The sequence below is a fragment of the Ornithorhynchus anatinus genome, chromosome 13, assembly GCF_004115215.2.
Source record: "Ornithorhynchus anatinus isolate Pmale09 chromosome 13, mOrnAna1.pri.v4, whole genome shotgun sequence".
NCBI classification, from domain to species: domain Eukaryota; kingdom Metazoa; phylum Chordata; class Mammalia; order Monotremata; family Ornithorhynchidae; genus Ornithorhynchus; species Ornithorhynchus anatinus.
The window spans coordinates 1,527,775-1,542,059 of NC_041740.1; positions in this window are offsets into that span (position 1 = coordinate 1,527,775).

Sequence of the window (14,285 nt, forward strand, 5' to 3'; positions counted from 1 at the left end):
TCACTTCCCTGGGCCTCAGTTCCTTTCTCTTCAAAATGAGGATTAAGGCTCGTGTGGACCAGGGAGTGCGTCCAACCTGAACATCTTGTATCTACCCCGGCGCTTAGTACAGTGTTTGGCACATTGTAAGCACCTGACAGATACCGTAATTATGACTATAATTATTATTCATGGCAGGAACAGAGCCCGGAGGTCCAAGGGGCTCACGGTCTAAGTTTACAGTATAGAGGGGGAGACAGACCTAAGTACCAATAATTATAATGTAATTTCTAATATATAGTATTTTAAGCTTTTTACTGGGGGCAGGAAATCTGTCTACTGTTGCACCGTACTCCCACGAGCGCTTAGTACGGTGCCCGGGACACAGTAAGCGCTCAATAAATACGATTGAATGAACGAATGAATTTGTAATACATAATTTACAGACAGGTACGGAAGTTCCGTAAGGCCGAGGTCGGGGCGAATATCCAATGTCCAGAGGTCACAGATCCAGGCGGAGAGACGGCGCAGGAAGGAGAAGGAGCCGGGGGAAAGAGGGCTTAATCAGGGAAGGCCTCTTGGAGGAGATGTGACGTCAATAAGCGTGGCTCCGCGGAAAGAGCCCGGGCTTGGGAGTCAGAGGTCATGGGTTCGAATCCCCGCTCTGCCACTTGTCAGCTGTGTGACTGTGGGCAAGTCACTTCACTTCTCTGTGCCTCAGTTACCTCATCTGCAAAATGGGGATTAACTGCGAGCCTCACGTGGGACGACCTGATGACCCGGTACCTCCCCCAGCGCTCAGAACAGTGCTCGGCACATGGTAAGAGCTTCACAAATACCAACATTATTATTAATAAGGCTTTGAAGGTGGGGAGGGGGTGGTCTGGCGTGTGTGGAGGGGAGGGAGCTCTAGGATAGGGAAGAGGAGGTGGGCGAGGGGTGGGCGGCGAGAGAGACGAGATGGGGGGACAGGGAGGAGGTTGGCATCGTAGGGGCGAAGCCCGCGGGCCTGGTTGGCGTAGGAGAGCGGCCAGGTGAGGTAGGAGGGGGCGAGGGGATGGACGGCTTTAAGGCCGCCGGGGACGAGTTTCTGTTGGATGAGGAGATGGACGGGCAACCGCCGGAGGGTCTCGAGGAGTGGGGAGACACCGACTGAACGTTTTCTTAGAAAAACTATCCGGGCAGCAGATCCAAGTCCGGACGGGAGCCAGGAGAGACAGGAGGGCGAAAGAAGCTCAACTTCTCTCCCCCCTCTGCCCGCCTTGGTCGCCAAATCTCCAGTGGCGAACCAACCCCATCGCCCCTTGTTGGGTGTGAGGGGACTCGAGAGCCCCCGAACTCAAAATCACCGCAGGGAAATAGGATTAAAAATTAAATCCCCGAAAAAATGAGATCCTTTTACGGGTCGGTTTCTTCCTAAACTGGCAGGCACCCTCCTAGGGAGGAGAACAGGTAGTAAAATAAATAAAGCTGGCACTCCTCAGAGCACATCTGGCTTAAATTGCGACCTCCTCTCGGCGCACGGCTCTCCGCAAACAGGGACAGGTCTTGCAGAACTGGATCAATCCATAAGGAAAATATTTTCCCGCTTATCTAATTTCCTGTGCTCTCTATCATGAGAAGGCCTCTATAAACCGTATTATTAAAGGTTAATTCCTCACAACACGCCTCCCAGGGGGTCCGAATTTTCATTTAACCGGGGCTGCGATCGGCCGGGCCCGTTTCCTCCGCCCGCTCACCCGCCCCCACCCCGTCGCCGCCGGTCTACCCCGGGCTCTCGGTCGCCAACGGGGCCCTGATGCCACGTGGGTCACCCCGGGCACCGTCTCTCGAGAGGGAAAATCGAGATGATGCCGGGGAAGGGGGTGGGGGCACGTTTCATGACATCAGCGTTGAGTCACACCCCCGCGTGGCGGGTATTTATTTGAGGGCCGCCCCAGTCCCGGAGCCTAGGTGTTGATTCAGACCTCCCTCGGCTCTTGGAAATAAACGTACGATCCATTGTACGCTTGATTATTTATTCCAATTACTCATTTGGTAAATATTTTTAGGCCTGCCTCTCCGTCGAGCCCAGGAGCCCCTGGAGGACAGGGAACCCCCTTCCCTCTTCTCCCGCTCCCTTCTGCGTCGCCCCGTCTCGCCCCCTTTATTCATCCCCTCCTCCCAGCCCCCCTCCTCTTATGACCGTAGCTGTCATTTAATAATAATAATAATAATAATAATGATGATGTTGGTATTTGTTAAGCGCTTACTATGTGCCGAGCACTGTTCTAAGCGCTGGGGTAGACACAGGGAATCAGGTTGTCCCACTTGGGGCTCCCAGTCTTAATCCCCATTTTACAGATGAGGTAACTGAGGCACCGAGAAGTGAAGTGACTTGCCCAAAGTCACACAGCTGACAAGTGGCCGAGCCGGGATGCGAACCCATGACCTCCGACTCCAAAGCCCGTGCTCTTTCCAACGAGCCACGCTGCTTCTAATTTGCTAATTTACTGATTTATATTACTGTCCGTCTCCCGCCGTAGATCGAAAGCTCACTGTGGGCAGGGAATGCGTCGATGGTTCTATTGTCCTCTCCCAGGTGCTTAGTACAGTGCCCCGCACCCAGGAAGCGCTCAATAAATACGATCGCCTGCCTGTCTGCCTGATCCTGACTCTGCCTCTGGTCAGCTGTGTGACTGTGGGCAAGTCCCTTACTTCTCGGTGCCTCAGTTACCTCGTCTGTAAAATGGGGATTAAGACTGTGAGCCTCACGTGGGACAACCTGATTACCCTCGATCTCCCCCAGCGCTTAGAACAGTGCTCTGCACACAGTAAGCGCTTAACAAATGCCAACATTATTATTTAACTTCTCTAGGCCTCAGTTTCCTCAGGATGGCGATTCCATACCTGGTTTTTTATGGCACTTATTAAGCGCTTACTATGTGCCACGCACTGTACTAAGCCCTGGGGTAGATAGTAGTGGACCAAGACGGGCACTCCCTGTCTCCCTCCTAATTCACGAGACCCATCTGGGACAGGGTCTGTGTCTGACCTGATGATCTTATATCTACCCCGGGGCTTAGTACGATGCTCGACACACAGTAAGCACTCGATAAATACCACAGTCGTTATTACATTAAAATAAATTACAGATAGGGGAAGCGGCAAAGTAGAGAGATATAGACGTACGGGCCGCGGGAGTGAGTATCTAAGTGCCTATAGGTACAGACACAAGTACGCAGAAGGGCCGGTGAATTAAGGTGGGGAAATGAAATATTAGTCGGGGAAGACCTCCTGGAGGAGTTACGATTATTAGCAGGATTTGAAGGTGGGGAGAGCCGTGGTCCGTTGGGTATGAAGCAGGGGACGGTGTTCGAGGCAGTCGGTCGGTCTGATGTACTGAGCGTTTCCCGGCCCGCAACGAGCTCACAGTCTAGAGGAGGCAGGAGGGCGGATGGAAGTCCTTGAGGAGTGGGGAGAGGTGGACTGAAAGGTTTTCTTTGGAAAAATGATCCGGGGAGTGGAGAGAAATAGGGATCGGAGTCGGGGGAGTCGGGAGGTAGGGAGGGCAGGGAGGGGGCGGGTTAGGATAAGGGCCTGGATCCACGTAGCGGCCTGTTGGACGGAGAGGAAAGCACGGATTCCAGCGATGGGAAATCCGACAGGATTTGGCAAACTGACGGAGAAAGATGAGGGGAGGATGAGAAAATCAAGGCTACGGGCCCGGGGGACGGGGAGGACGGTGGTGGTGTTTACAGGAGGAGGGGGATGTCCTGCGGGCGGGGGGAGCTCGGCCTCCGGGCCGAGGGAACGGCTTCCTGATACGGGGACGAGATCCGTCGGTTTGTCGGCAGAGGGGTCTCGGGGCAGGCCCGCCGGTGAGTCATGGGAAACCGGACCGGGAGCGGAGGAGGAGGAGGAGGAGGAGGAGGAGGAGGTGGGTGTGATCTTGGGTGGGCCCCGCCGTCGACGGCGGGGGACGAGGGGTGACCTCATGGGCCGTTTCCTCCGGCGGCTGGGGCCCGGGGGAGTCCCTCGGCCGCCCACCCACCCGTCCGGACCTCGCCGGGCCGTGGTCCGTCGGACGCCGCCCCGCCCCCCCGCTCCCTTCCTTCCATCAGTCATAGGCTTTGCTGGAGCGTCTACTGTGTGCAGAGCACTGTACTGAGCGCTTCCTCCCTAAGTCACTCTTGCCCGGCCGGCTCCCCTCTTTAGATCGAGAACCACTGGAGGATGGGGGCTTGCTTCTGGGGGTGAGGGGAAGGGGTCTCAGACTAATAATAATGATGATGATAGTTAAGCGCTTACACCGTGCCAGGCACTGTGCTAAGCGCTGGGATAGATACAGGGTGATTAGGTTGGGCACTGTCCCACGTGGAACTCACAGTCTTAATCCCCATTTTCCAGATGAGGGAACCGAGGCACATTCGGTCGTTCACTCAATTCATCCGGCCGTATTTATTGAGCACTGGCTGTGCGCAGAGCACTGTACTAGGCGCTTGAGAAAGCACTAAACAGCGATATCCCCTGCCCGCGACGAGCTCACAGCCTAGAGGCAAGAGAAGTGAAGTGAGTCGTCCAAGGTCACACAGCAGACAGGATTAGAACCCGGGTTCCCCTGGCTCCCAGGCCCCGAGCTCCATCCACTAGACCACGAGTGCTTAGAGCGGTGCAGAATGCCCAGTCCATCCCTCCGATGGATCAATGACTTGATAATAAAAACAGTAATAATTGATACGACCTGTGGATTCTCACGACGGACCGGATGGGTCTTCGGTGGTCAGTCACCCCTGAAGGAGTGGCCATTTCAAGCGGCCCAGGCCCCAGCCTTATTTTTTTTCCTGTTTTTTTGGTTAGGTGCTTGCTCCGCGCCAGGCCCTGTACTAAGCGCTGGGTGGATACAAGTTTATCAGGTTGAACAAAGTCCCGGTCCCACGTGGGGCTCAGGTTCTTCACCCCCCCTTTTACAGATGAGGTCACGGAGACCCAGAGGAGCGACGTGCCCGAGGTCACACAGCCGACACACGGCGGAGCCGGGATTAGAACCCGGGTCCTCCCGGCTGCCAGGCCCCGGCTCTATCCGCTAGGCTCGCCATCTTAGTGTGGGGAGGCGTGGAGTTGGGTGGAGTCAGGAGGGACTCGCCGATATTATCAAGCGATGATCACGGTGTCTATTGAGCGCTCACCCTGTGCCGAGCCTTGTGCTCGGCACCGGTCCCTGTCCCACACGGCGAATGGTGAGCAAGAAGTAGCCCGTTATTGGGTAGGGATTTGTCTCTGATGCCGAATTCTACTTTCCAAGCGCTTAATACAGTCCTCTGTGCACGGTAAGCGCTCAACAAATACCACCGAATGAAGGAGCGAAAGACTCACGGGTAATCGGATTCCCATTTGATAGAGGAGGAAACGGAGGCTCAGAGACGTGAAGCGACTTACCCAAGGTCACACAGCCCGCAGGCGGCGGAGCCGGGATTAGAACCCAGGTCTCCCCGCCCCCAGTCCCGTGCTCTCCCCACTAGGCCCGTGGGGGGGCAGTCCGCCCCCCCCCCCCCGGACTGTAATAATAATAATAATGCTGGTATTGGTTAAGCGCTTACCATGTGCAGAGCACTGTTCTAAGCGCTGGGGGAGATACAGGGGAAGTTCGTCGCGGGCAGGGAATGTGTCTCCTGTAATAGTGTCCTCTCCCAGCCGCTCAGGACACAGTAAGCGCTCAATCAATAGGACCGAATGAATGCACGAAGGTGTCGGGGCCCGGCGGGGGACGGGAGGGGAACGAGCTCCCACCAGGCCCGTCGCCTGGTTTTCACCAGGCCCCGCCGCCAGATTTCCTCTGGCCCCAACCCGTGTCCGAGGCTAGACTGGATGGTCCCCCCGCCCCGCCGGGCGGTGGGCCGGGGGTGGGGCGAGCGGGACCTCAGACTTGGCGGGGAGTCAGGCCCGTGTGGATCAAGGCGGCTTAGCAGACCCGTAAACGCCACACAGGTGCTCGTCGGGGAAGCCGGGGTGCGTGTTTGCGTGTGCGAACGTGTGTGCGCGTGTGCACGATGGGGCCGGGGGGCGACAGGGACCACCCAGATTTGGGCCGGGGTCTCACCGCCCGACCGACGGCCTCGTGGATTCTGGAAAGACGGGGTTAATCTTGCCCGGCCATAAGTAGCATTGCTCATCTTTTCCAGCGTCCGCCGCCGCCGTTTGACTTTATGGGCGTAAACAGTAGCGGCCCTGTGCGCAAAACAACACCACCTTGGGGCAACCCTGTGCCCCCCTGCCCACCTCCTCCCGCCCCCGGCCTCCCCCGGCCTCTCCCTGGAAGGCCGGTGTCACCGGGACTCGCCCGCACCCACGCCGGGAAGGCGCTCCCGGGGTCGCACGCCATCTTTCTCCTTTCCCGACCCCGTCCCCTCCGGGCCTCCCCGCGCCCCCGTCCGTGGCCGTTGCCGGGCCCCCGCCGGGACGACCTCTCCGTTCGGGGCAGACGGCGGCGGGGGCGGGAAGGGGAGGGAAGGGGTGGCGGAGGGGCCGGGGAAGGGCGGGCTGAGTTTTCCCGACCCGGTGCGTCGTGGGTGGGCCCGGTCGGGCCGGCGGAGGAGGCCGCGGCCGGGAGCGAGGCGTCGGGGCCTCGGGCCCGCCCGGCTTCCGGGCGCTGCCCGCCTCGGGGGGATCCCTCTGACCCCGGCCTTCGGGCGGCCGGGCCCGGGGGCGACTATCGGGGCACCCGTCGAAGCCGAAGCGGGGGGTCACGGGGTGCGGCTGAGACACCGCTGTCCCTTCCCGCTCCTAGCCGATCGACGCGGCCTAGTGGATGAGATCCCGGGCCTGGGAGCCGGAAGGACCTGGGTTCTAATCCCGGTCCCTCCGCTTGTCTGCTGGGGGGACCGTGGGCGAGGCGCTTCACTTCTCTGGGCCTCAGTTCCCTCAGCTGGAAAATGGGGTTTAAGACCGTGAGCCCCATGTGGGACAGGGACTGTGTCCCACCGGATTACGTTATACCTCCCCCAGCTCTTAAAATAGCGGTTGGCCTGTAGTAGACGCTTAACAAATGCTATTTTTATTATTACTATGAGCATGGCCGAGAAGCAGCACGGCCTGGTGGTTAAAGCCCGGGCCTGGGAGTCAGGACCTGGGTTCTGATCCCCGCTCCGCCGCTTGTCTGCTGTGTGACCTTGGGCAACTCACTTAAATTCTCTGTGCCTCAGTTATCTCATCTGTAAAACGGGGATTGAGACTGTGAGCCCCACGTGGGACAGGGACTGCGACCCACCCGATTAGCTTGTATCCTCCCCGGCGCTTAGTACAGTGCCTGGCACATAGTAAGCACTTAACAAATACCAGAATTATTATTATTATTATTATCACCGGGGCCTCAACCTCCTCTCTCCTCCTCCTCCTTTCTTCTCCCTGTGTTCCCTCTCCGCCTCCCATTCCCCTCTTCCCTCTTCCCCCGTCCCCCCGCGGCTTCCCACCCCCCCTTCTCCTCTCGTCCCTTTCCTCTCCCCTCTCCCCCTCCTCTCTTTTCTCCTCCTCTTCCATCCCTCCTTTCTTCTCTCCCTCTCCCCTCACCATCTGTCACCTCTCCCCCCCGGCCCCCCGCCCCCCTCCATGCCCCCCTCAGCATGCGTGGCCCAGTGGCAAGAGCCCGGGCTTGGGAGTCTGAGGTCGTGGGTTCTAATCCCGGCTCCGCCGATCATGTGCTGGGTGAGCTGAAGCGAGTCACTTCACCCCTCTGGGCCTCAGTTCCCTCATCTGTGAAAAGGGGATGGAGACTGTGAGTCCCATGTGGGACAGGGACTGTGTCTAACCTGATTGTCTTGGATAGTAAGTGCTTAACAAGTACCATGATTATTATTATTATTATTGTTATTCCCCTCCTGCCCTTTTCCTCTCTCCTTTCCCACCCCTCCTTCCCTCTTCCCCCTCCTCCACCTCCCACCTCTCCTCCCCCCGACCACCCCCAGCCTCCCATCCCCCCATCCTTCTCCCCTTCCTGCCTGTCCCCAACGTCCCCCTGAACAGACCCTTCCCCCTCGGGCTCCCAGACTCTCTCCTATATAATAATAATAATAATAACGGCAGGGGTTAAGCGCTTACTATGTGCCGAGCACTATTCTAAGCACTGAGGTAGATACAAGGTGATCACGTTGTCCCATGTGGGGCTCACGGTCTTAATCCCCATTTTCCAGATGAGGCAACTGAGAGGCCCAGAGAAACGACTTGCCCAAAGTCACACAGCTGATCGGTGGCGGGGCCGGGATTCGAACCCATGACCTCTGACTGCCAAGCCCTTGCTCTTTCCCCGCTGCCAACACCCAGGGCTGAGCGCAGCGCTGAAGAAAAACACTTCATCAATACCATCATCATCGCCTGGAAGATGGGGATGAAGCTCACCGCGAGCCCCGTGTGGGATGACCTGATGACCTTGTATCTACCCCAGTGCTTAGAACAGTGCTTGACACATAGTGAGTGCTTAACCACTATGCGGCAGCTATGAAGCAGCGTGGCTCAGTGGAAAGAGCACGGGCTTTGGAGTCGGGGCTCATGAGTTCGAATCCCAGCTCTGCCACTGGTCGGCTGTGTGACTGTGGGCGAGTCACTTCACTTCTCTGTGCCTCAGTTCCCTCATCTGTAAAATGGGGATGAAGACCGTGAGCCCCACGTGGGACGACCCGATTCCCCTGTGTCTACCCCAGCGCTTAGAACGGTGCTCGGCACATAGTAAGCGCTTAACAAATACCAACATTATTATTATTATTATTAACCATCGTTATTATTATCCAGCGCTTAGAACAGCGCTCGGCACGTAGTAGGCGCTTAACAGAAACCAACACTGTTACGGTCGTGGTACGTCCCCTCCCAGCTCAGACAGTCACTCGTAGTCGCTCTTACTTACTGAGCGCTTCAGAGCACTGTAGGAAGCGCCCCTTTCCTCTTCTCCCACTCCCTTCTGCGTCTCCCTGATTCGCTCCCTTTATTCCTCCTCCCTCCCGGCCCCACAGCTCATACGTCCCCCTTCCCCATTTATCTCCACGTCGGTCTCCCCGTCTAGACGGGAAGCTGGTGGTGGGCAGGGACTGTGTCTGTTTATTGTTCCGTTGGACACCCCCAAGCGCTTAGTTCGCTGTTCTGCACACCGTAAGTGCTCAGTAAGTATGATCGAATAAATGAATAAGCGCTTGGGAGAGTACAGTCGAATAAGATGATGGCAGGCACGTTCCCCGCCCACAGCGAGCTTCCAGTCTAGAGGGAGATCACGCGTTCCCTCATCGGATTCATTCGACGGTATTTATTGAGCGCTTCCTGTGTGCCGAGCACTGTACTAAGCGCTCGGGAGAGTGCACGGAACACTGAGCAGACACATCCCCTGCCACGACGAGCCGATAGCCGGGAGGGACGTGACTACAGAGGGAAGTCTCGGACCCCAAGAGACAGCATCCACCCCCCCCCCCACCCCCCGCATCCCCAATTCTTCCTCAGGCGGGTTTCACCTCAGGGGAGGGCTCAGGGGTGCGCCCCAAATTTTTACGGTCCTTTCGACTCCGAAAACAGGGTGCGCGTCTTGGGCAACGTCGATTCATGTGGTTACCTCCCCACCGGTGTCGGCCCGTAAATGCCCTTTCTAGTGGAGGCGGAGGGGCTTCGTCCCCCTCAGATGTGGAGGGGCCGTGGGGGAGATGTGAGGGCGGGAGGAGTCCGGGGAAACTGAGTAGGGTTAGTCACCCCCTGCCCCTCACCCCCTCGGGGGGCTGGAAAATATTCAGGGGCCGCCTTAAGCCACCGGCTTCTGAGTCAGGAGCGGGCCACGACCATAATAACATAATGATGATGAAGGTATTTATGAAGCGCTTTTATTAAACGCTGCACTCAGCGCTGGGCGTTGATAGAAGATAATCGGATCGACGTTGTTCGGTCGGCGAGGGGGCGGCCAGAGCCCCTTCCCCGCTGTACAGCGGAGGAAAGGGAGGCCCAGAGAGGGTGAAGCGATTTTTCATTTTTTTTAGGGTATTCGTTAAGCGTTTATTATGCGCCAGGCACTGTCCTAAGCGCTGGGGTAGATACAAGATAATGGGGTTGGACACAGGCCCTGGCCCGCGCGGGACTCCCCGTCGTGATCCCCGTTTTACGGACGGGGGAACTGAGGCCCGGAGAAGCGACTTCTTGCCCGAGGTCACAGACCAGACGGGTGGCGGAGCCGGGAGTAGAACCCAGGTCCTTCCGATAAGAATAATAACGATGGCATTTGTTAAACGTTTACTACGTGCAAAGCACTGTTCTAAGCTCTGAGGAGGATACAAGGCGATGCGGTTGTCCCACGTGGGGCTCGCCGTCTGAATCTCCACCGGACAGATGAGGTCACTGAGGCCCGGAGAAGCGAAGTGACTTGCTCAAAGTCACCCAGCTGCCAAGCGGCAGAGCCGGGATTTGAACCCATGACCTCTGACTCCCCAGCCCGGGCTCTTTCCACTGAGCCGCGCTGCTTCTCTAGTCAATCAATCGTCAATCCATCAGACTTATCGGGGGCTTAAAAGGGGCAGGACGCTTTACTAAGCACTCCAGAGAGCACATTACAACAGAGTTGGTAGACGGGATCCCTGCCTTCAGAGAGTTTATGTTCTAGAGGATTCGATGATCGTAATAATAATGATCCTTAATAATACTTAATAATAATAATTATGGTATTTGCTAAGCGCTTACTATGTGCCAAGCACTCTTCTACTTGTTAAGAGCAGCACAGGTTAGTGGGTGGAGCTCGGGCCTGGGAGTCAGAAGGTGCTGGGTTCTAATCCCACTCTGCCACTTGTCTGCTCTGTGACCTTGGGCGAGACACGTCACTCCTCTGAGCCTCAGTTCCCTCATCTGTAAAATGGGGATTGCAACTGGCAGCCCCATGTGGAGCTGCGTCCAACCCCATTTACTCGTGAGCTTAGCACGGGGCCCGCTTACTAAATACCACAGTTTTTACTATTACCATGTGCTAAACACTGTTCTCAGCCCCGGTGGGGGGAAGATACAACTTAATCGGGTCAGTCCCGGACCCACACTGGGCTCGCAGTCTAAGTAGGAGGGAGACCGGGTTTTGGGAAAGAGGATTCGATAGCGTAATCGACCGCACCGTCCACGACCTCCCAAGCTCTCCGTAAATACCACGGATTGATGGACGGACGGATTGATCGCCACGATTATCGCTATCTCCCTGGATGAAAATAAGGTCCAGCCGCCTCCCCGCTCTCCTTGCGACGATAAGGCCAGGGCCGGTGGCCGGCTGTAATAATAATACTAATGATCGTGGGATTTGTTAAGCGCTTCCTGTGTGGCGGGCACCGTTGTCAGCGCCGGGGTGGACAGAAGCAAAGGCCCACCCTCGTCCAGGGTCCGTTTCCTCCCGGGCCCGTGGGTGGGGGCCCGGGATAAGGAATGGTGAGTTGTCCGGCCCGGCGGGGACGGGAGGAGGAGGAGGAGGAATGCAGGGGCGCGGTGGGTGGGGACGGGCCGCCGGAAAAACCCGAGGAGAGCAGGCCGTTGGAAACGACAGTTGGGTGTGAGGCCGAGGTCCGGGGGTTGCGGTTGGCGTGAGGAGGGAGTTTAAACCCCCCGCAGACGGGCAGTTTGGAGGAAAAGGGGGCCTGGCGGGGGGGGGGGGACGGAGGCAGAATCCTAACCCACTTTGCCCCTCCCGTGCCCAGGTCCCTCGCCGGGATGCACCTGGAAGCCATTCATTCATTCATTCAATAGTATTTATTGAGCGCTTACTATGTGCAGAGCACTGTACTAAGCGCTTGGGATGAACAAGTCGGCAACAGATAGAGACAGTCCATCGATCGTCTCTCAGCCCGGACATCGGGCCGGGGGCTGTCGATAGCCCTGCGGGCATCCATCGAGATCCTGCATTTATAATAATGTTGGTACTGGTTAAGCGCTTACTGTGTGCCGAGCACTGTTGGGAGCGCTGGGGGAGATACGGGGTCATCAGGTCGTCCCACGTGAGGCTCACAGTTTTTGCAGATGAGGTAACCGAGGCCCGGGGAAGTGAAGTGACTTGCCCACGGTCACCCAGCTGCCAAGGATTCGAACCCACGGCCTCTGACTCCCAAGCCCGGGCTCTTTCCACTGAGCCAGGCTGCTTCTCTAGCGCTACGTCAGCGACGGTACAGTTAGGACGACAGCGTTATCGCTAAGGACAGGAAGCGCTCAATAAATACGATCGGCCGAGCGACCTGTAGTCTCCTGGGAGCGGGGCGGTGTGCTAAACGAACAGTGTGCGAAGGAGCTGGCAGCCACGATCCCCGCCTTCAAGCCGGGGAGGCAGACCCCTGGGCAAATTATAGATGGGAGGAGGTAATAGAATAGGAAGAAATATCCCCTTCGGATTGTAGATACTCTTGTGGTACTGGTTAAGCGCTTACTATGTGCCGAGCACTGTTCTAAGCACTGGAGGGGGATACGAGGTCCTCAGGTCATCCCGCGTGGGGCTCACGGTCTTCATCCCCATTTGACGGATGAGCTCACTGAGGCACAGAGAAGTGAAGTGACTCGCCCAAAGTCACCCAGCTGGCAAGCGGCGGAGCCGGGATTCGAACCCATGACCTCGGACTCCCGAGCCCGGGCTCTTGCCACTGAGCCTCGCTGCTTCTCCGGGAGTCAGAGGACCTAGGTCCTCATGCCGGCTCCGCTAAATGTAAATTATCATTATTATCATTCAGGGTGGGCCCAGTCCCCGTCCCACATGGGGCTCGCAGTCCTAATCCCCGTTTTACAGGTGAAGAAACTGAGGCCCGGACAAGTCGATGACTCGCCCAAATAGAGGCCTAAACGGATGGAACCCGGGGCCCGGGAGTCAGAAGGAGCTGGGTTCCAGTCCCGGCTCCGCCACTTGTCTCCTGTGTGACCTTGGGCAAGTCACTTCCCTTAGTATTATTATCCGGAATTAGAACCCAGGTCCTTCTGACTCCCAGGCCCGTCCTCTTTCCATTGGGCCACACTGCTTCTCCTGGCGTAGTGGTTAGAGCCCGGGGCTGGGGAGTCAGAAGGACCTGGGTTCTAATCCCGGCTCCCACTTGTCTGCTGTGTGACCTGGGGCCAGTCACTTCACTTCTCTGGGCCTCGGTTCCCTCATCTGTGAAATGGGGATGAAGACCGGGAGCCCCACGCGGGACAGGGACCGTGTCCGACCCGATTTCCTTGTATCCAGCGGCGCTTAGTCCAGTGCCTGTCACCTAGTAAGCGCTTAACACATACCACGATTATTACTGTCAAGCGCTCAGTACGTTCTGCACACAGTAAGTTCTCAAGAAGCAGCGTGGCTTAGAGGACAGAGGCCGGGCTTGGGAGTCAGAGGTCGTGGGTTCGAATCCCGGCTCCGTCACTCGTCTCCCAGGTGACTTGGGAAAGCCACTTGACTTCTCTGTGCCTCAGTTCCCTCATCTGGAAAATGGGAACGAAGACCGGGTGAGCCCTACGGGGGGGGGGGGGAAACAACCTGATGACCTTGTCTCTCCCCCAGCGCTTAGAACAGTGCTCGGCCCATGGTAAGCGCTTAACAAATACCAACATTATTATTAAATACCATCATCATTATCACTATTAAATGCGATTGACTGTGAGCCCCGTTGTTGGGCAGGGCCTGTCTTTAACTGTTGCCTAATTGTCCATGCCAAGCGCTTAGGACAGTGCTCTGCACATAGTAAGCGCTCAATAACGATTATTGAATGAATGAATGAATGAATGAATGAATGAATGAATGAATGAATGAATGACCTTGTATCTCCCCCAGCGCTTAGAACAGTGCTTTGAACAGAGTAAGCGCTGAACAAATACCATCATTATTATTATAAATACGAACGAATGAACGAACGAACGAACGAACGAATGCATGCATGAATGAATGAATGCAAGCGTGCATGCATGCATGCATGCATGAATGAATGCTTCATGCGCGGGAGGCGGAGGAGGCATGCTAATTTGCAGGGGGGGGGCTTGGTATGCAAATTCGGGGAATCCCCTCGGTCCCTCCCGGGCGTCCAACGAGGAGGAGGGAAGGGGAGGGAGATTCCCCCCTCCCCCACCCGGGACACGCCCCTTCTTACGTCACGGCTCGGGCCACGCCCCTTACAGATGGGTGGGTCTCGGCGCCCCGCCCCCTTCCCGTGACGTCACCGCCTCGCCCTCCCCAGCAGGGGCGGGGCCCGACGCCGAGCCACGCCCCTTATCCCGTGACGTCACCGGAGCCCCTCCCCCGAAGGCGAGCCCCGCCCTCCCACTCCGGGCCCCAGGCCCCTCCCCATGACGTCATTCGCACCTCTCCAAGCCCCGCCCTCTCCCGCTGGAGG